Source organism: Myxine glutinosa, chromosome 8 (assembly GCF_964187855.1).
Source record: "Myxine glutinosa chromosome 8, kmMyxGlut1.1, whole genome shotgun sequence".
Lineage (NCBI taxonomy): Eukaryota > Metazoa > Chordata > Myxini > Myxiniformes > Myxinidae > Myxine > Myxine glutinosa.
Genome location: NC_136268.1, coordinates 96,336,080 through 96,357,898, shown reverse-complemented (window position 1 = coordinate 96,357,898; position 21,819 = coordinate 96,336,080). Strand labels below are relative to the sequence as shown.

The 21,819-nt window shown below is 43.3% G+C and overlaps 1 long non-coding RNA gene across 1 annotated transcript; it reads left to right on the top strand.

Moving 5' to 3' along the window:
- The first annotated feature begins 13,433 nt into the window (after positions 1-13,433).
- LOC144893305 (uncharacterized) lies at positions 13,434-14,020 on the top strand. Its single transcript, XR_013624352.1, has 2 exons — positions 13,434-13,536; positions 13,877-14,020. It is a non-coding gene; the product is annotated as an uncharacterized LOC144893305 (long non-coding RNA).
- The last annotated feature ends 7,799 nt before the right edge of the window (positions 14,021-21,819 follow it).

Here is a 21,819-nt window from a genome sequence, read left to right as displayed (position 1 = left end):
CTTTGTATCATAGTGGGTATAGTCTTTCTCAAAAGTCCTTATACCATAGTAGGTATGGTCTAGCTTAAAGGTCCTTATACCATAGTAGGTATGGTCCAGCTCAAAAGTCCTTTTACCGTAGTAGGTATGATCTAGCTCGAAGATCCTTATACCACAGTAGGTATGGTTTAGCTTGAAAGTCCATACACCGTAGTCGGTATGGTCTAGCTCGAAAGTCCTGACACCGCAGTAGGTATGGTCTAGCTCGAAAGTCCTTACACCATAGTAGGTATGGTCTAGCTCGAAAGTCCTCATACCATAGTAGGTATGGTCTCGCTCGAAAGTCCTTACACCGTAATAGGTATGGTCTCGCTCGAAAGTCCTTATATCATATAGTAGGTATAGTATAGCTCGAAAGTCCTTATATCATATAGTAGGTATAGTATAGCTCAAAAGTCCTTATATCATATAGTAGGTATCGTATAGCTCGAAAGTCCTTATATCATATAGTAGGTATAGTATAGACCGATCGGATAAGGACGATTGTGCCCCCTCGCCGATAGGCGGCGCTCTTGCGTCCGCAATTACTGGGGGGCGTCCTGATCCAAACTTAACTCCAGCTGTCTGCGCCAGCACAACTATCATCGCGATCGTACATGAAAAGTGTCTGTGATAATCATTCTCAAGTGTTTCTCTATATGTGTGGAGCGGTCGTGGACACCTGGCACCTGAAGGCATATGCTACAGACCCCGTTTTCGGCGATATCGCCGGGCACCTAAGGCGCACGGCCATGCCGCCCTGAAGGCACCTGGCACATGGGGGTACCCGGTTTCCACTTCCACCTGCACCAAACCTATTTTGTTGGCAACCGCGTACCCTGTGCTACGCCATGCCGAGCCCCCTTCCGCCTTATCCCCGAGTTTCTCGACCACTATGATAACGACTCCTCTGACCGACCCGACGAGGTGCCCGTCCCTTCATCGACTCCTCCATACGGCCAGGTCTTGGCGGCCGTACCACAGCTGCCCCGCATGGTTTCTTCCCTCAGAGTCCACCTCCGTCCGGGCCGGCCACCTCTGGCAACTACGGCTAGGCCCCGAGTGGCCGCTGCCGAGCCCCAAGTTCCTTGATCACTAGGGTCGCGACTCGTCTGGCAGACCCGACTGGGCCTCTGTCCCTTCGCACGGGCCGCCTCACCGGCTCCTTATCGCTTCATCGACTCTTCCATACGGCCAGGGCACGGCGGGTGTATCACTGCCGCCCCGCATGGATTCTTCCCTCAGAGTCCACCTCCGCGCGGGCCGCCACACCGGCTCCTCACCAGTCGTATAGCTCGGTGGACTGGTGGTATCGTCCATGATTCCATCTTCTCCGATGAATCTAACAAACAAATATTATTTGTATCGATATTCTTTCGGCAAAGTGAACTGAGCCCGGTAACTGCATGTAATCTGAACGCTGGAGAGCAAGCCGAATGAAGCGGACGCCTCCCACCTATGGCGGCATCTATAGAGGGCGCCCGTCCATTGAACCCTCAGTCGGATCGGTCTATAGCTAGAAAGTCCTTATATCAATATATCATATAGTAGGTATAGTCTAGCTCGAAAGCCATTGTACCATAGTGAGGCATTGACTTCCAAATTTATTGTACCATAGTGAGGAGTCTAGTTCCAAAGATTTTATACTGTAAGTAGGTAGTTTAGTTCAGCATTCTTTATACTGTCGTGGAAAATCGATTTCCAAAGTCCTTTTACCACAGTGGGAAGTCGAGTTTCAAATTTGTAAGTGGGACATGATTTTCAAAGTATTCATACCATAGCGGGTAGTGGAGTTCCAAAGCTCACCATAGTGGGATGTAGGGTTGCAAAGACATGGTACCATAGTGGGGGTTGATGTCTAAGAGCCTGGAGATCAGTAAGCTCAAACAATCCAAGGGTGAAGCAGTTGGATAATTTGATCAAAGTAATTAAAGCGAACAGCTCAAACTCTGGTTCTGGAACATATCTCTCATCGGGCCGAATTTACGAAAGATATTTAACGAGAGTCTTGCTATATTATTTAACACGCCTAACCCTTAAATGCTGGCAAAAACATCTTTGTATGCATGGCTAAGTACCAGTTTAAATAGCAATTTACGAAGGGAGATTAACAGCTGTTTAGTTGTGCTCGTCTAAACAGCCGATTGCTCCTGGAGGGAGATTAACAGCTGTTTAGTTGTGCTCGTCTAAACAGCCGATTAGCCTGTGAAACTCCACCCATATCTCCAACATCCAATTGAAATGATGCACTTGCAGAGAATCAAAGCACCACAGACAATTGTTGGAGGGAATTCAGCGCATTGTTCCTCATCGTCGGTTGATCCAGGTCATCTTGCATTAGATTTATCAGCCATTGAAATTATTCCTTGGAGAGTCTCTAACGCCGAACAAATTTGATATTGTTATACAGTTGTGGTTAAAAAATATTAGCACCATTGCACTTTTTTCAAATCATTCACAATTTTCTCTAAAAATAAGTTTAGATTGCCAAAAGTATTTGGTCTCCACAATTCTTTATTTCACTGTTAATAGTACGTAACCTTTGTTTTTGATTCAGAACTTAATATATCCTTTTAACTCAGAAAATAAAAAGAAATGTCATTGACAAAATTATTGACATCCTAGACTTAATATTTGGTAGCACAACCTTTGGACAAAATAACTGCTGTAAGCACTTCCTATAGCCATGAATGAGCTTCCTACACCTCTCTACTGGCAGATTGGCCCATTCTTCTTGTGCAAACTGCTCCAGTTCTCCCAGATTTGAAGGGTGCCTTCTCCCAACTGCTGTTTTCAGATCTCCCCACAGGTGTTCAATGCGATTTAGATCTGGACTCATTGCTGGCCACTTCAGAACAGTCCAGCGTTTTGTCTTGAACCATTCTTGGGTGCTTTTTGAATTGTGTTTGGGGTCATTGTCCTGCTGCAAGATCCATGACCTTCGACGGAGACCCAGCTTTCTGACACTGGGTTGAACATTGTGCTCCAAAATGCCTTGTTAATGTCCTGATTTCATGATGCCCATGCACACATTTAAGGCACCCAGTGCCAGAAGCAGCACAGCAACCCCAAAACATCACTGAACCTCGTCCATGTTTGACTGTATGGAACGTGTTCTTTTCTTTGAAGGCTTCATTTTGTTTTCTGTAAACATAGAGATGATGTGCTTTACTGATAAGCTCTAATTTTGCAAACACCTACGACGACATCTCTCCACAGGACATTTTCCAGAAGAATTTTGGTTTGTTCAGGTGTGTTTTGGCAAACTCCACTCGGGCTTTCTTATGTCTCTTTCTCAGCAATGGGGTCCTCCTTGGTCTCCTCCCATAGAACCCCTTTTCATTGAGTTTGCGACAGATGGTGCGAGTTGAAACTGTCGTACCTTGTGTCTGAAGGTCAACTTGAATCAGTTTGGCAGTTGATTGAGGTGCTTTCTCCACCATTCAATCAATCCTTCGCTGCAATGTTCGATCAAGTTTTCTCTTGCGGCTACGTCCAGGGAGGTTGGCTACAGTGCCATGGGCCTTACACTTCCTGATAACATTGCGTATGGTGGACACAGGAACATCAAGTTCTCTGGAGATGGACTTGTAGCCTTGAGATTGTCCATGCTCAGCTACAATCTTGTGTCTGACCTCCTCAGACAATTCTCTGGGTTTCTTTCTTTTCTCCATGCTCATTGCGGTACACACAGTGACACAAAACAGCAGAATAACTCCTTTTCTCCATTCAAACTGGTTGATTGAGTGATTTTTTATATTGCAGGCACCTGCAACTCACCATAGGGGAGTTCAATTCCAAAGTAAAGGAGAATCACCTGCTTGAAATCGAATTATTTCTAACAACTTCGAAAAGGTGCCAATAATATTGTCCGTGCAATAATATTGCCCCAGGAGTAATAACATATCACAGAAATAACAGTAATACATAATAACAGGAGTAATAATAGAATATTATAGTCATACAACAATTGCAATGCCTCGTTACACATTGGGTGCATCCGTATGACGTACGCCTTTAGGAAGATAATTTTTCTCCATGTGCGGTGTGAAAACAGATGCAAAATACCATGTGTTATGGTGCCAAATGGTTCCTGAATGTGTTTTTTCATTTGATAAACAGATGTCATGCAATGTTCTGCAGCCTTAGCTTTAACGTTAACCTACAGAGTGTCAAGGACTGCGTGCAGTGGCCACAAAAGTGTGGCCACAGTCATAAGCTGTCAACCTGTTTTCATGATCTGCATCTGACAATTCACAGATGACAGTTGGTTTATATGGTTTCATGCGAAGGTCTTTTTTCACTGTGTGATGTAACGATGAATATGAAACACTCAACTCTGCAGAACGTTTCCGTAATGATTTTTTCGGAGATCTGATAACGGATGTTTTCATGTATTGAATTCCCAAATTACGAAGTTTTGGTCGTCCATTGTGCTTGCTTTCGAGCACACTTCCAGTCTGAAATTCCTTTTTTCCCCAAAGATGAAGATTTGATATGGACAGTGCTGGCTTTCCAAAACGCTCCTCGAAGTCTTCTTGCACCTGTTTCATAATCTTGTTTGTGTTTCTCCTCTTGTACTGCTACCAGCCTCTCTTCCACTGTAAATGGACTGGTGTCTGCCATCTTGGTCGAATGCATTATTTGTATTATCTGAAGAAAAAAAACCCAGTATAAATACATGGGATAAACAAATCTTGTATAAGCAGCTAAAACCTAAAACCTGTATAAGCAGCTAATGCAGCTAAAACCTAGGATCTGCGCATGCGCAAGATTGGAGGTCACGTCTCTTCAAAGCTGTCCATGCGCGCACGCTTTCGAAGTTAAGTAATTTTTCACAATTGTGTTTTTGTCAAAACTGTATCTTTCGTTCGGTGTATGTACCTATTGGTGTGTCTTTAATAGGATTATCGGTGTTGGTTTTTCATACCTGTGTGCAGAATCGTCGGTTAGTTCGTGTCGCGTATTCTGAGGCCTAGTGTAGTACTAGTAGGCTACCGTGTCCGACCTTTGCTTGAGGCTTTGTTTTTGTCTCAGTGGTTCTTCGATCGCACTGTAATTACTTTCGGTTTCTGTTTTTCCCGGTCTTTTCACCCCATACTTCCTTGTTTTAAAATCTCCTTTAAAAAAAAAAGCAAAAAAATATTTCCTTCTCTGTTCTTATCCGTTTGTTCGTTCTTATTTGTTCGTTCGTTCTTCGACCACGTTGTTCGTGATCACGTGATCACGTTGTTAAAAAATGTTTAGTCTGTCCCCTGAAGAACTGTATTCTGTCGTATACTATAACACCTTTTTCTTCTTCTTCTATAAAAGGATGCTTTTGACTTGCTCACCAAATCTATTCATTCCAAAAAAAAATTCTATCTCTTACAGTGCCTCTTTCATACATTCCCTAAACTCTCCAGCACTGCACCCATCCTTCAGCATCCTCAAACGTATTTTTGACTCGAAGGTCTCAAGAAACTCATTTTGCAATAAATGTTCGTTTCCCATTAATCGTACACTTTTCAAAATCCAATCTCACCCCGCCCCTCCAAATCTTCCCCATCACCCATCTCTTTCAAATATTCCCCCTTGCCCCTCCCCTCCAAATCTTCCCCATCACCCATCCCTTTCAAATCTTCCACCTTTCCCCTCCCCTCCAAATCTTCCCCATCACCCCTTCCCTCCAAAACTTCCCCATCACCCCTCCCCTCCAAAACTTCCCCATCACCCCTCCCCTCTAAATCTACCCCCTTGACCCTCCCCCCCAAATCATCCCCATCACCCATCTCTTTCAAATCTTCCCCCTTGCCCCTCCCCTCCAAATCTTCCCCATCACCCATCCCTTTCAAATCTCCCCCCTTGCCCCTTCCCTCCTTAACTCCCCACACACCCCTCCCCTCCGAGACTCTCCCTCGCTCCTACCCTCCTAGACTCCCCTCTCACCCCTCCTCCTCAAAGCGTCCTCCCCACATCTTCCCCCTTCCAACTTTCACCTTCATCTCCCTCAACCTTCTGCCTCACACTTCCCCCAACTCAAATAACACCTCACTGCGCCTCACCCAATCACCATCAAACCTTTTGTCCGCCCCATTCTTCCCTTTCTCCAAGCTATTCTGAAATCTCTGACACACCTTCAACAGCTCTCCCTACATCTTCCTCCTCTTCCACATCTTACCCTACCGCTCCCCCCCCCCCCCCTGTTCTGTATCCGATGCTCCCCCTTCCTCTTCTTTAACAGTATGGACCTCAAACATCCGGGGCCTTCGCTCAAACCTGACTGATCTCTCCATACAGGTTGCTTCTGACAAACCAGACGTGATCTGCTGAACAGAAACTTTCCTCCTTCATGATGTCTCTGATTCCTTGGTATCTCTTCCAGGTTACTCCCTCCTTCGGTATGATAGACCTGAGCCTCGTCCTGGAGGTGGGGTTGCTATCTTTATAAAAAAACTCTCTTCCTCACTCGCCCTGCACTGCCCTCTCCCCACCTCACCCCCAGGAATACCTTTGGCTACGCCTTCCCCTTCGCTCCCACCTTTTGCTCATATGTGTGTTGTACCGTCCACCAAACAGTGATGACTCCATCTACATCTTGCTATCTGATAATATGGACCAACTTCTATCTACCCATCCCAACTCTCGCTTCCTCATATGTGGTGATTTCAATTGTCACCATGCCAGTTGGCTGGGTGTGGGTACCGCTCTCACCAGCCATGGCTCTTCAGCAAAGGACTTCTGTGACTCACTGTGACTGACACAATCTGTCAATTTCCCGAACCGGATCTCAGTCAACGGAGCATCTTCTCTTCTGGACTTGGTTATGACTAACTTCCCTGAAAATGTCTGTTGCTCTTCTTCTGCTCCAATCGGCTCATCTGATCATGTGCTTGTTAAAGTGGACATCTCTCTGACCATTCTCAGAGAGCCTCCTCAGCGTCGACAAGTCTGGCATTTCACTCAGGCCAACTGGCACGGTCTTCAAGCAGCCATCAATCATCTGGACTGGTCTCCCATCTCTACCGCCTCTGATATCAACTCATCCTGGGAATTCTTCCAAAGTAAATTGCTCTCTCTCATGCACAGATTTATCCCATCTCGTCTTCAGTTTTCATACCCTTCCTCCCGTCCATGGTACACGGAATCGTGTGGTGAGGCTATTGCCCAGAAACAACTTGCTTTCGTCTCCTGGAAAGCAAATCCAACAGAAGGAAATCTCATTTCCTTTCACAAAGCCCGAAACAAGTGTGTGTCCACCCTCAGGAGAGCCAGGAAACAATATCTCTCCGTTCTCAGGACCGAACTCTCTTATCTGTCTCCCTCTTCCAAATCCTGGTGGCGTCTGGTCAAATCTGTTTCTGGTGTTTGTTCCCCCTCCATCCCCTCCCTCACCTCAAACGGCCACACGGCTGACTCCACACGTGAAAAAGCTGAATGCCTCAACTCTGTGTTTGCCTCTAAATCTTGTGTCCCAAACCCATCCCTCTCTGTACCCACCGTACCCAGTTGTACCCAGCTGCTCCTGGACTCTGTGTCCTTTCCTCCTGACAAGGTAGAAAAGTTTCTGTTAACCCTCGACTCTGATTCTGCAACTGGACCTGACGGCATCAGACCACGGATCCAAAAATCCTGTTCTTCCGCTCTTTCACTTCCTCTCTTTCACTCCCTCTCTCTGTTCTCTTCACCCTCTCTTTTGCTCAAGGTCATCTTCCATCTGCTTGGAAATCTGCCAACATCACCGCTTTGCACAAAAAAGGTGCAAAAACCGATCCCAGCAACGACAGACCAATCAGCCTTCTCCCAATTATCAGCAAAGTCATGTAATCCATCATTGCTTCAGATATGAAATCTTTCCACTTCTCCAATAGCTTGATCTCTGATCATCAATTTGGTTTCAGACCTGGTCACTCTACTCTGGACATGCTGCTTCTGCTTTCTCAACAATGGATGGAGGTCCTCAATGCCAAACAGGAAATTAGAGCAGTCTCCCTTGACATATCACGTGCCTTCGATACGGTCTCGCACCACGCTCTTCTCACCAAACTCTCCTCTTTTGGTATCCATGGAAATCTCCACGCATGGCTGGCGGACTTCCCCTCTAGTCATCGTCAACGTGTGGCCCTGAATGGGTTTCTCTCATCTCCTCTTCCTGTTCAGGCTGGAGTTCCCCAAGGCAGTGTTCTGGGCCATGTGCTTTTTCTGGACTTCATCAATGATCTCTCTGACTCTCTTGAAAATCCTCTCTATCTCTTTGCTGATGACTCTACTCTCTGTCACTCCATTCTTCATCCCTCAGATCGGCAGTCTGCAGACTCTTCACTCTCTGCAGACCTGGACAAAATCACAGACTGGGCAAACAAGTGGAACATGTCTTTCAATCCTGCCAAATCTCACACTCGCCTCACACCTAGCTCGTCTTCACGCTGTTGAAACCAATGCATTCAGAATCATTGGAATCTCCCGCGATGAAGCTAACTCCAAGGGCCTCTCACTCACTCACTGCAGGCAGGTTGGTGGTCTTTCCGTCTTCTACCGACTCCTCTCTGGCCTTGCCCCCCCCCCCCCCCAGCTCTCTCTGGGCTCTGTCCCGCAAATATTCCTACAGGTCACACAAGATCTGCCTGCAACCCTCTTATGGTTAAACTGCCAAAATCAAGACTCTCTGCTCACCTTCACTCCTTCATTCCTCTTTTCTCCCGCCTCTCGAACAAACTCCCTCACTCTCTTCAATCCCACTCCACCCTCCAGGTCTTTAAAACAGCTGTTCACCACCACCCCCATCCAAAACCTTGATCTTTTCTACCCCCGCTAATTTCACCCCAATTCCAAACTTTTTTGAAATACCAACTTCTGTCCTGGAAGCCCTTGGTGTCCTTGTGTTTTATACTTCTCCCCCCCCCTTCCCACGCCTCCTCCCCCCAAGCCCTCTCCCTTCCACACATCTCCCTGCTCTCAAATGGTGTGTGTGTGTGCTTCCCCCCTTTTTTTTTTCTTTTTTTTTTGTATACTGAATCGAGGCTCGTGAAAGAGCTAACATTTATTTCACAAACAAATCAACCAGACAGACAAAATATATAAAAAGAGGGAGCGGAAGGCAAGATGGGGAGAGAAGGGGAAGCACACAAACACAACATTTGAGAACAGGGAGAAGTGTGGGAGGGAGAGGGCTTGGGCGGAGGAGGCATGGGAAGGGGGGGGGGGGGGGAAGGTATAAAACACAAGGGGACCAAGGACTTCCAGGACAGAAGTTGGTATTTCAAAAAAAAAAAAGTGTATGATTTTGGGTGAAATTAGCGGGTGTAGAAAAGATCAAGGTTTTGGATGGGGGAAGATGGTGGTGAACAGCTGTTTTAAAGACCTGGAGGGTGGAGTGGGATTGAAGAGAGTGAGGGAGTTTGTTCCAGAGGCGGGAGAAAAGAGGAATGAAGGAGTGAAGGTGAGCAGAAAGTCTTGATTTTGTCAGTTTAACCATAAGAGGGTTGCAGGCAGATCTTGTGCGACCTGTAGGAATATTTGGGGGACAGAGTCCAGAGAGAGCTGGGGGGGGGGAGGGGGGCAAGGCCAGAGAGGAGTCGGTAGAAGATGGAAAGACCACCAACCTGCCTGCAGTGAGTGAGTGAAAGGCCCTTGGAGTTAGCTTCATCGCGGGAGAATCCAATGATTCTGAACGCTTTGGTTTCAACAGCGTGAAGACGAGCTAGGAGTGAGGCAGGAGCACCAGACCAGAGGGGAGAGCAGTATTCCATAGAGCTGCGGATGAAAGCCTTGTAAGTGGTGAGGAGCTCAGGTGTACCACGGAAGGACTTCGCACAACGGAGGATGCCCAGTCGGCAACTGGCTTTGGAGGCCAGATTTGAAATGTGGGTTTCCCAGGAAAGATCATGGCAGATAGTGAGACCCAAAAGCTTGAGTGACAGAACTCCTTGGAGAGGATTATTCAGAAAGTGGATGGGAGGGTTGTCCAGTCGGTCTTTTCGGAGAGACATCGTAAGAGTGTGAGATTTGTCAGGATTGAAAGACATGTGCCACTTGTTTGCCCAGTCTGTGATTTTGTCCAGGTCTGCAGAGACTGAGGAGGCTGCAGACTGCCGATCTGAGGGATGAGGAATGGAGCGACAGAGAGCAGAGTCGTCAGCAAAGAGATAGAGAGGATTTTCAAGAGAGTCAGAGAGATCATTGATGAAGACCAGAAAAAGCACAGGGCCCAGAACACTGCCTTGGGGAACTCCATCCTGAACAGGAAGAGGAGATGAGAGAAACCCATTCAGGGCCACACGTTGACTACGACTAGAGAGGAAGTCCGCCAGCCATGTGTGGAGATTTCCATGGATACCAAAGGAGGAGGGTTTGGTGAGCAGAGCGGGGTGCCAGACCGTATCGAAGGCACGTGAAATGTCAAGGAAGACAGCTCTAATTTCCTGTTTGGCGTTGTGGACCTCCATCCATTGTTGAGAAAGCAGAAGCAGCATGTCCAGAGTAGAGTGACCAGGTCTGAAACCAAATTGATGGTCAGAGATCAAGCCATTGGAGAAGAGGAAAGATTTCATTTCTGAAGCAAAGATGGATTCCATGACTTTGCTGATAATTGGGGGAAGGCTGATTGGTCTGTAGTTGCTGGGAGCTGTTTTTGCACCTTTTTTGTGCAAAGCAGTGATGTTGGCTGATTTCCAAGCAGATGGCAGATGACCTTGAGCAAAAGAGAGGGTGAAGAGAACAGAGAGAGAGGGAGTGAAAGAGCGGAAGAACATGATTTTAGGACCCGTGGGCTGATGCCGTCAGGACCAGTTGCAGAATCAGAGTCGAGGGTTGACAAAAACTTTTCCACCTTGTCAGGAGGAAAGGACACAGAGTCCAGGAGCAGCTGGGTACGACTGGTTACAGAGAGGGATGGGTTTGGGACACAAGATTTATAGGCAAACACAGAGTTGAGGCATTCAGCTTTTTCACGTGCGGAGTCAGCCGTGTAGCCGTTTGAGGTGAGGGAGGGGATGGAGGGGGAACAAACACCAGAAGCAGATTTGACCAGACGCAACCAGGATTTGGAAGCGGGAGACAGATAAGAGAGTTCGGGCTTGAGAACGGAGAGATATTGTTTCCTGGCTCTCCTGAGGGTGGACACACACTTGTTTCGGGCTTTGTGAAAGGAAATGAGATTTCCTCCCGTTAGATTTGCTTTCCAGGAGATGAAAGCAAGTTGTTTCTGGGCAACAGCCTCACCACAAGATGCCGTGTACCATGGACGGGAGGAACGGTATGACATCTGAAGACGAGATGGGATAAATCTGTATGATATATGTATGATATATGATATGATAAATATGTATGATAAATCTGCCCAGGATAAATGAGAAAGAGAAATTTACTTTGAAAGAATTCCCAGGATGAGTTGATGTCAGAGGCGGTCGAGATGGGAGACCAGTCCAGATGATTGATGGCTGCTTGAAGACCGTGCCAGTTGGCCTGAGTGAAATGCCAGACTCGTCGACGCTGAGGAGGCTCTCTGAGAATGGTCAGAGAGATGTCCACTTTAACAAGCACATGATCAGATGAGCCGATTGGAGCAGAAGAAGAGCAGCAGACATTTTCAGGGAAGTTAGTCATAACCAAGTCCAGAAGAGAAGATGCTCCGTTGACTGAGATCCGGGTCGGGAAATTGACAGATTGTGTCAGTCCCAGTGAATCGCAGAAGTCCTTTGCTGAAGAGCCATGGCTGGTGAGAGAGGTACCCACACCCAGCCAACTGGCATGGTGACAATTGAAATCACCACATATGAGGAAGAGAGAGTTGGGATGAGAGAGAGAGAGTTCTCTCCCCATCTTGTCTTCCGCTCCCGCTTTTCATATATTTTGTTTGTCTGGTTGATTTGTTTGTGAAGTAAATGTTAGCTCTTGCACGAGCCTCGATTCAATATACAAAAACCGTGTCCTGGGACTTATGACTCATCCTGCAGTATACTCGAAGATTTTCCATCCAATTATAAATCAATGCAATTCTTTTCTGCAGATTACTGTAATTAGAACGGTAATAACTTCAGTTACCGGCAATTCTTATTGTAGAACATAAGCGACAATAGCGTAACCTAGAGTCCCTGTATAAAGAGAGTTGCGCCATGCGCTGACCCGAGATTTCTGGTCACGTGATTTCGTGGCGCCATTTTGTGTCTAACTTCACCGTGCGTGAACGTCAGCTTGGTACGGGAATGTTGTTTATTGCCAAACAAAATGACTGGTTGTTCTGCTTTTGGTTGTTCAAACCAATCTGGGAAATATAAGATGTATAGATTTCCAAGTGATAAAGTCAGAAGACAAATTTGGGAAGCGAAAGTCAGACGAAAGAGCTGGAAAGCGATCGACTCCTCGAGACTCTGCCAGGTAGGCCCACGCCGCTTGATGATCGATGTTCAAAAGCAATTCTATCTGCTCGGTTTTTTTTTGGTTGTCTGTCCGTTGAAAACCCTTTTAAAGGGAAGTGATTTGTGTTTGTTTATAATCTTCAAGGAGCTGACCAAAAATGCATTTCCGTGGGAAGAACCCTGCTCAATTTTTTTCGGGTAGTCCTAGCGGACCGCATATTGTCATTGATTGATGAAATGTCCCGGTACAGTGACATTGCCTGGTCTGCGGTTGGGTAGTCTGCGGCCAATGTCACTGTACTTTTTCAGAGGGAATTAATTTTGATTTTATAGGGGTGGGAAACCCATGGTCCGTTTTGTTTTCAGTTGTCTGTCCGTCCATTCAAAACTTATTCCGAGGCAAGTTATTTTTTTGGTTTAAAATCTTTAGCCTAATCGGCAATCATAAAAGCAATTTTAGGGGGTGACCTGCTCAATTTTTTTGCGGGTTGTGCAGCCATCCATACGTCCAAAATTTGACGAGTTATTGTTTGCTTTGTACAGTGCTCATGCGTCTTGTGGCATATTTGCTCAAATATTTCCCACCCCGGGATTTATGGCCAAATTGTAGTGATGGAAGATTTTGCACATTGGACAATCCCTATATATTTAACCTGGTGACAGCTATCGTTCCCAAAACATACAATATTTCTAGGTGATTAATGCAGTAAAACAGGTGTATTTGTGTACCCACATTTAAAACTGGCTCAACTTTCAAAAGCTGTTATCCCTGTTTGATATCAATATACATGTGGTCGATAGAGCTAGCGATTTGTCTGGCCATCTTCCGGAAGATTGTCCATGTGATTTTCTGTTGTGGAAGTACTAGTACATGACAGCTCATTAAAATTAAACTGTGTTGTGTTAGAATAAAAATTTCAATAAATAAATACATCAAGGACACTCGTTGTATGATTGCAGGAACATTTCGATGTGAATCAGTTTGAGAGGGGGCGAGCTGATGACAACAAGAGGTTGAAGTGCTCTGCAGTTCCAACAATATTTAGCTATTGGAAACCCGTGAAGCTGCGCAACTCCCCTAAGAAGCGTGGACCGTCCAGAACTGAGAGACTACATCTACCAAACCTATCCGACCACACCTACTCCACTCATGAATGTATTGACTCCTCAAATGAATCTCAATGTAAGAATTGTTTTATTTATTACAAAATCATGGCAGGACATGTTCAATCAATGACATATTTTAAACGATTACAAAATGACAGGCATGTGCTTGTCTATATTTGTATAGCTCTTTGAACTATAATTGTACGTTCAGATTATGATGACTATCTTCCTGTTGCCATTTTCTTTTTACATTATTCTAAATATTTTGCAAAATTAAATTGTAAAAAAATTGTGTTATATTTAACGTTAAGTATAAAATTATCTTTCCCGATTACAACATTTATCTACAGAATACTGAGCAATTGTACATACCAATTTTCCAGTTGGCCATTAATTGTATATGTGCTCTTTTGTAGCTGAGAGTGAACCTATGGACACTGATACACAAGAGGGCCAAGATACTAGTGATTCTATTGAAGAACGGCTGCTGAGATTGGAGGAGAAAAATAAAAAACCCACACTCCTTTCTAAAAGTTATTAAAATTCAGAGAACGACAGCATTGGTTTGTCTTACTTATAATGTTAGCTCTTATATGCAGTGTTGGCTTGTAATATGCATTGCCATACCACTTTTAATATCACCACACAGCTCTTTTTCACGGCAATAGCTGAGTTTTTGACAAAACAAATATCACCTGTATGTAATAATAAGACTAAATATGTGTAGTAAATTTTTTTTTAGCAGGTTTAGAATATATCACCCCATATTGCGAATGTACATGTATATCTAATCCGACACACTTAGACACAAAATGGCGTCCAAATTTGAGTTGGCACAACTCTCTATATACAGGGACTCTAGTGTAACCTATAGTTATTCTAAAGTTAACTTGAACTGCCAGGACGTATATGAAAGTACAACTGCAGTTATAACTTTACCATTTTTGCCTAATGCTTGCTCCAAGACCTTAAACGCACTCTTAAACAAGCCCTCGCTAAAGTGTAAACGTTTCCTTGTTATTTAAACGCTTGTGATTAGGTTTTGATCGCACATTAGATGAACACTCTTCAGCGAAAGGCGATTAACTTTGAAGAGGTGATCATCACACAATTAGCTATTTAACACGTGTCTAACCCTTAAGCACCTTTTGGGAATTCGGCCTGAAGAGTGTTCACAAAATACTCCAAAGTGATGAAGATAAAATGCAGATAAAATGTGAAAAAGTACAGATACATTCAAAGTACACCGCCCCCATGCCAAATAAATAAATATCCTCCAGCGCGGCATTGACCGAGCACCTCTGGCACCCCGCAATATCACCGTGCAGCTCATAGAGACTATTGGGAGGGAGAGGTGTACAATAATTGATTAATTAATTGCATAATTAAAATCAATAAATAACGATCATAAAATAATTCATTTCTTAATCAATTGGCTAAGTGCATGCCTAAACCACCAGTGTTTCATCTAAATCTGTAACCTTTTCAAAAAATAATTAAATAAGTCATCAATTGAAAAAATTAATAATTAATTGATTAATCAATAAATGATTAATCGATTAATTGATTAATCAATACATCAAAAATAGCCTTTACAGCCAAATCACTTGGTCACTGTCGTGTCCAAATATCAGCTTCCTACCTCAAAAGGTGCCTGTGATATTACCCATATGAGAAAGAAAATAAATAAATGATCAATAATGAAAATAAATAATAATCATAAAATAATTAAATAATTAATGAATTGGCTAATAGAATACCTAAAGTTCTAAACTACCACAGTATCATGCGAATCTGTAACTTAAATATTTTTTTTTAATGAAGTCATTAATCTAATAATTAAATAATTAATCGATTAATTGATTCATCAATAAATCAAAAATAGCCTTTACAGCCAAATCACTTGGTCACTGTCATGTCCAAATATCAGCTTCCAAGCTCAAAAGGTGCCTATGATAATGCCCAGAAGAGAAAGGAAATAATAAGTACTTAATTAATCGATAATAAATACGTAACAAATCAATTAAGCGATTAATCAAAAAAAAACAAAAAAGAACGTTTTGCCAAAGCACGTGCTCACTATTATGCCGAAATTGCAGCTTCCTCACACAAAAGGTGCCTGAGATATTGCCCAGATGAGAAAGAAAATAAATAAATGACTAATAATGAAAATAGATAAATAATAATCATGAAATAATTAATCAATTGGCTAATATAATACCTAAACCACCACCGTTTCATCCGAATCTGTATCTTAAATTTTAAAAAATTAATTAAGGCATTAATCGAATAATTAAATAATTAATAGATTAATTGATTAATCAATAGATCAAAAACAAGTACAGATACATTCAAAGTACACCACCCCCATGCCAAATAATGCCTCTGGCACCCGGAAATACCGCCATGCAGCTCTTAGAGACTGTATTTGGAGGGAAAGGTGCACAATATTTGATTGATTAATTGCATAATTAAAACCAATAAATAATGATCATAAAATATTTTCTTAATCAATTGGCGAATAGCATACCTAAACCACCAGTGCTTCATCCGAAGCTGTAACTTTTTGAAAATTAATTAAATGAGCCATTAATCGAAAAAAAGTTAAATAAACAAATTATTAATCAATAAATAATTAATCGATTAATCAATAAATCAAAAATATCCTTTATAGTCACATCACTCGGTCACTGTCGTTTCCAAATATGAGCTTCCGAGCTCAAAAGGTACCTGAGATATTGCCCAGATGAGAAAGAAAATAAATAAATGATTAATAATGAAAATAAAGAAATAATAATTATAAAATAATTAAATCATTATTCAATTGGCTAATAGAATACCTAAACGCCCTCCCTTCTCGTGCCCCTCCTTTCCGTGCCCCCCCCCCCATTCCCCGTGCCTCCTCCCCCCAAGCCCCCTCCCTCTCACAGATCTCCCGATGTCCTTGCTCTCAAATGTTGTACTTGTGTGCTTCCCCCTCTCTCCCCATCTTGTCTCCCGCTCCCTTTATTACATTTTAGGTGTCCGTTTCTTTTTTTTGTCATTAATATTAGCTCTTACACGAGCCTCGATCTTGTATACAACAACAACAACAACAACAACAAAAAAAAACCACCAACGTTTCACCCGAATCTGTAATTTAATTTTTTTTAAATTAAGTCATTAATCGAATAATTCAATAATTAGCGGCAATGACGTCATGCAGCGCCTGGAGATGGCATAGGAAAGGAGCGGTGTACAATAAGTTAGATTAACAGAGAAAATCAGATGATTTTCAGTTACATAAGTATTCAAACCCTTTGCGTAACAAGTGAATCCTCTTGGATTGCGCTGAGGCCGTAGACGTAGTTAGCGCAGGCCGGCAGAAGCACATGTTGACCAACTTCATGGCGAGCAGGAACAGAACCTTGGGCCGAATCTCGCGCTTCACCAGTGCGCGTGCGCGAATTTACGTCACGTCGGCAGCGAGAAGGGGTTCCCCAACACGAACCAATCAGGAACTGCCACGTCACACTTATATGATCTCAGAATTCCTGTGACAGGAATTCGCGTTACACTGGCTGGAAGTCATTCGCTAGAGGCGCTTCCTCAGCGCTAATAAACCCTAAATCACTTCAGGAGCAATTTATTTGTTTGAAAAGTTACCTTCTGTTCTCTTCCAGCTGCTCCACGAGACTTGATTGTGTACAAAAATACTGGAAAAGTCAAAGTTTGCTTTTCAAAATTCAAAATGTAAATTGAATCTTTTATTGAACCCTAATTCATTACACAGTAATGTTTCCATGATAGTAACCATCTCAGTGTCTAATCATTTGTATGTCATGTAAACAGAAAAAAACATGTTCTCATAAATACCATAGTACATTTTGATGTTGTTATCAATTATAATTTATGTCTGCACATTCGTGGACATTGCAAAGGTCAACATTGCAAAAAAGCTTTTCCTCGGCATCAATGAAAATTACCAACAGCCAGCCGATGGTAAAAGACTCTTTTCATTTCAATCAGGGTCTTAATAGACCAGGGAATCTGTAAAGGTATATGGCCAAACCCATCACTAATTGCAATAGAAACCATTCAAGTGTTTTTCAACTCCAAATATACTATAGAATAACATACTAAAAGTCTCGGGAAATTGAAGTACAGGCTCATGCTTATTTTTCTAGTTGGCCGCCAAAATTCCCGCCATATCGGTCGGTCGGACGGAGCTCATTTTAACGTCTCCCGGCTCCGACCTTTTCGGAAGGGTGGGGACAAAAATGGGGTGTGATGATAAGGGAAGCTTTGCATTTGTCAGCTTGACCTGATATGAGACTGGATAGGAAATGCACTACACGTGGATCAAAGACTCCTGGATTTGATGACTTACACAATTACGTTTGATTGGTTGTGACGTGAACCATTGATGAACACATGGCACGATGAAGGCGTTATTTTATACAAGTAGATTTATGATGATACTGGTGTTGCTGTGCTATTTTATTATTTATTTTATTTCCCCTGTACGACCAGAGACAGAACAAGGTTGTTGAGGATCGGTACAAGGGAATAGCAAAGAGGCTCGTGGTTGTGACTGCAAAGGTAAGCTTGGCTAGTAACTGCGCCATGTTGTTCCCTCCACCTCACACCTAGCTCGGCTTCACGCTGTTGAGGCCAAAGCTTTCAGAATCATTGGAATCTCCTGCGATGAAGTCAACTCCGAGGGCCTTTCACTCACTCACCGCAGGCAGTTTGGTGGTCTTTCTGTCTTCTACCGACTCCTCTCCGGCCTTGCTCCCCCAGCTCTCTCTCTGTGCTCTGTCCCCCCAATATTCCTTCAGGTCACACAAGATCTGCCTGCAACCCTCTTATGGTTAAACTGCCAAAATCTAGGCTCTCTGCTCACCTTCACTCTTTCATTCCCCATTTCTCCCGCCTCTGGAACAAACTCCCCCACTCCCTTCAATCCCACTCCTCCCTCCAGGTCTTTAAAACAGCTGTTCACCACCATCTCTTATCTTCCCCCCATCCAAAACCTTGATCTTTTCTACCCCCGGTAATTCACCCCAGAGTCCTTGCAGTGTTCATACTTCATATGTTTTGTACCTCTCCCACCTCCCCCCAAGTCCTCCCGCTGTCCCTGCTCTCAAATGTTGTGTTTGTGTCCTCCCCCCTCTCTCCCCATCTTGTCTGCCGCTCCCCTTGTTTTTTGTGTTTTGTGTGTCGGTTTGACTTTTTGTGTGATTAATGATAGCTCTTTCACGAGCCTCGATCTTGTATACAAAAAAAAAAAAAACAACTGAATTTTTTTAAAATGTATATGAAACACCTAGACATATGTTGTTGGTGACAAGAAACCCATTTCTGACATTTTAAAACTGGTCACATATTTCAAATTCAAAATGGCTGCCAAAATTCCCACCAAAACTGACAAATTTTAAAATTGGCCATATATACGCAAGTAATAGTGCTAAAAATATATGTGAAACACCGACATATATGTTGTTGGTAACAAGAAACCCATTTCTGACATTTTTAAACTGGTTACATATTTCAAATTCAAAATGGCCGCCAAAATGTGCCAAAATAACCACCAAAACTGCTAATTTTAGAATATTACCTTCTTATCAGCAAGTAATACAGCTAAAACAGATGTGAAATACGTTGGTATATGTTATTGAATATAATCAACCCATTTCTGACATATACAAACTGTTCACTTCAAATTCAAAATGGCCGCCAAACTGTTTGCTATTGCTATTGCTATTGTTTGCTATTGGATATTAATTTAGGTCGTGACATTAGCAGCAGCTAATGCAGCTTTTTCTGGTCTTCATCAATGATCTCTCTGACTCTCTTGAAAATCCTCTCTATCTCTTTGCTGATGACTCCACTCTCTGCCGCTCCATTCCTCATCCCTCAGATCGGCAGTCTGCAGCCTCCTCACTCTCTGCAGACCTGGACAAAATCACAGACTGGGCAAACAAGTGGAACATGTCTTTCAATCCTGACAAATCTCACACTCTTACGATGTCTCTCCGAAAAGACCGACTGGACAACCCTCCCATCTACTTTCTGAATAATCCTTTCCAAGAAGTTCTGTCACTCAAACTTTTGGGTCTCACTATCTGCCATGATCTTTCCTGGGAAAACCACATTTCCAAGCTGGCCTCCAAAGCCAGTCGCCGACTGGGCATCCTCCGTCATGCGAAGTCCTTCCTTGGCACACCTGAGCTCCTCACTACATACAAGGCTTTCATCCGCAGCTCAATGGAATACTGCTCTCCCCTCTGGGCTGGTGCTTCTGCCTCACACCTAGCCCGTCTTCACGCTGTTGAAACCAAAGCGTTCAGAATCATTGGAATCTCCCGCGATGACGGTATCTCCGAGGGCCTTTCACTTACTCACCGCAGGCAGGTTGGTGGTCTTTCCGTCTTCTACCGACTCCTCTCCGGCCTTGCTCCCCCAGCTCTCTCTGGGCTCTGTTCCCCAAATATTCCTGCAGGTCGCACAAGATCTGCCTGCAACCCTCTTATGGTTAAACTGCCAAAATCAAGACTCTCTGCTCACCTTCACTCCTTCATTCGTCTTTTCTCCCGCCTCTGGAACAAACTCCCTCACTCTCTTCAATCCCACTCCTCCCTCCAGGTCTTTAAAACGGCTGTTCACCACCATCTCTTATCTTCCCCAATCCAAAACCTTGATCTTTTCTACCCCCGCTAATTTCACCCCAAATCCACTTTTTTAAGGTGACTTTTGTCTTCTTTCCTGGAAGTCCTTGCGTTTTATACCTATCCTGCCTCCCCCCAGGCCCTCTGCCTCCCACACATCTCCCGATGTCCCTGCCCTCAAATGTTGTGTTTGTGTGCTTCCTCCCCTTCTCTTAGGCTATGAGCCAAGGGGGTTGGTCGGTACCATACAGATGGAGTAAGGCTCATTGTGATTTTTAGCAAGATATATGTCCCTAGATATGAAAAAAAAGTGATAGCAGTGTATAACTCTCGGCCATCTCTGTGTTATCACCCGAAATATTATTATACGCCTGCTTCGCTTCGCCAAAAAATGTGATATTTGCTAAAATTGGAATAAATATGTTTTTAAGGACCACAGAGTGCCAATAATTTGCATACTGGATGCCAACTAATATAGTAATAGAAATATAGAACATTTGTGGGGGTTATTTATCAAAATATTGATATAATGACAAAAAATATGTTAAATTTAGTGAAAAAGTGGTCGAAATCGCTTCGAGTTCAGAATTCACATTGTACATTTTTGTCAATATTTCAAAAATGAAAACTCCCAGAGTAACATTTGACCCCTCAAAATCTTCGCAAGGAACCACTGCATTGGAATATATCATTACTTTGTAATATGGTGGTTGTTTGGGGCACATATTTTGGCAAAGTTCAAAATATGTTCAACCATACCCCCTAATTTTGATATTTTGGAACGAAACATAGCTTTTGAACATTTTAGGTTTATTCGTCTACTACTTTTGGTATCTCAGTGTAATTTTTGGTATTAGCTAGTATCCTAAAGTCGGTTTGTAACATCAGCTACATTATATTTCACAATGCATGCAAACTTGCTCCACACTCTAGGTTTATCATGATCTCTCGAACAAATACGATCTCGATCTCGATCTCGGCACTCTGTGGTCCTTAAAAACATATTTATTCCAATTTTAGCAAATATCACATTTTTTGGCGAAGCGAAGCAGGCGTATAATAATATATCGGGTGATAACACAGAGATGGCCGAGAGTTATACACTGCTATCACTTTGTTTTCATATCTAGGGACATATATCTTGCTAAAAATCACAATGAGCCTTACTCCATCTGTATGGTACCGACCGGTCAATTTGGGGGGTCTGGCTCATAGCCTATCTCCCCATCTTGTCGACTGCTCCCATTTTTATATACTTTGTTTACTTGTTTGTTTGATTTGTTTGTTTGATAAATGTTAGCTCTTTCACGAGCCTCGACTCTGTATACAAAAAAAAGAGAAAAAAAGAAGCTCTTGCAGAATTCAGCACTGCACTCTGTGAAGTTTCACAAAGATTTTATGAAATTGGCACGTCCAGTGGGGTGCATCAAACCAACAATTAAGCAAAATGCTGGGCACAGCGGCGCAGGAGCAGTGTTATTATACTCGACACTAGTTTTGTACTTCCATTTTCTAGAAACATGTTAAAATATCTAGTGCACTGAATACTAAACCTCTGCTGGATACCATTACATATCATCAGAGTCACTTTCTTGATCAGGCAGAGTCACATTGGAGCAATGAAGTCCTTTACATTCTATACACGCTGGAGAACATTGTAGTCCATACTTTACGCAACTGCATCTTCCTCTACAGTCTGTCTTGCAGGA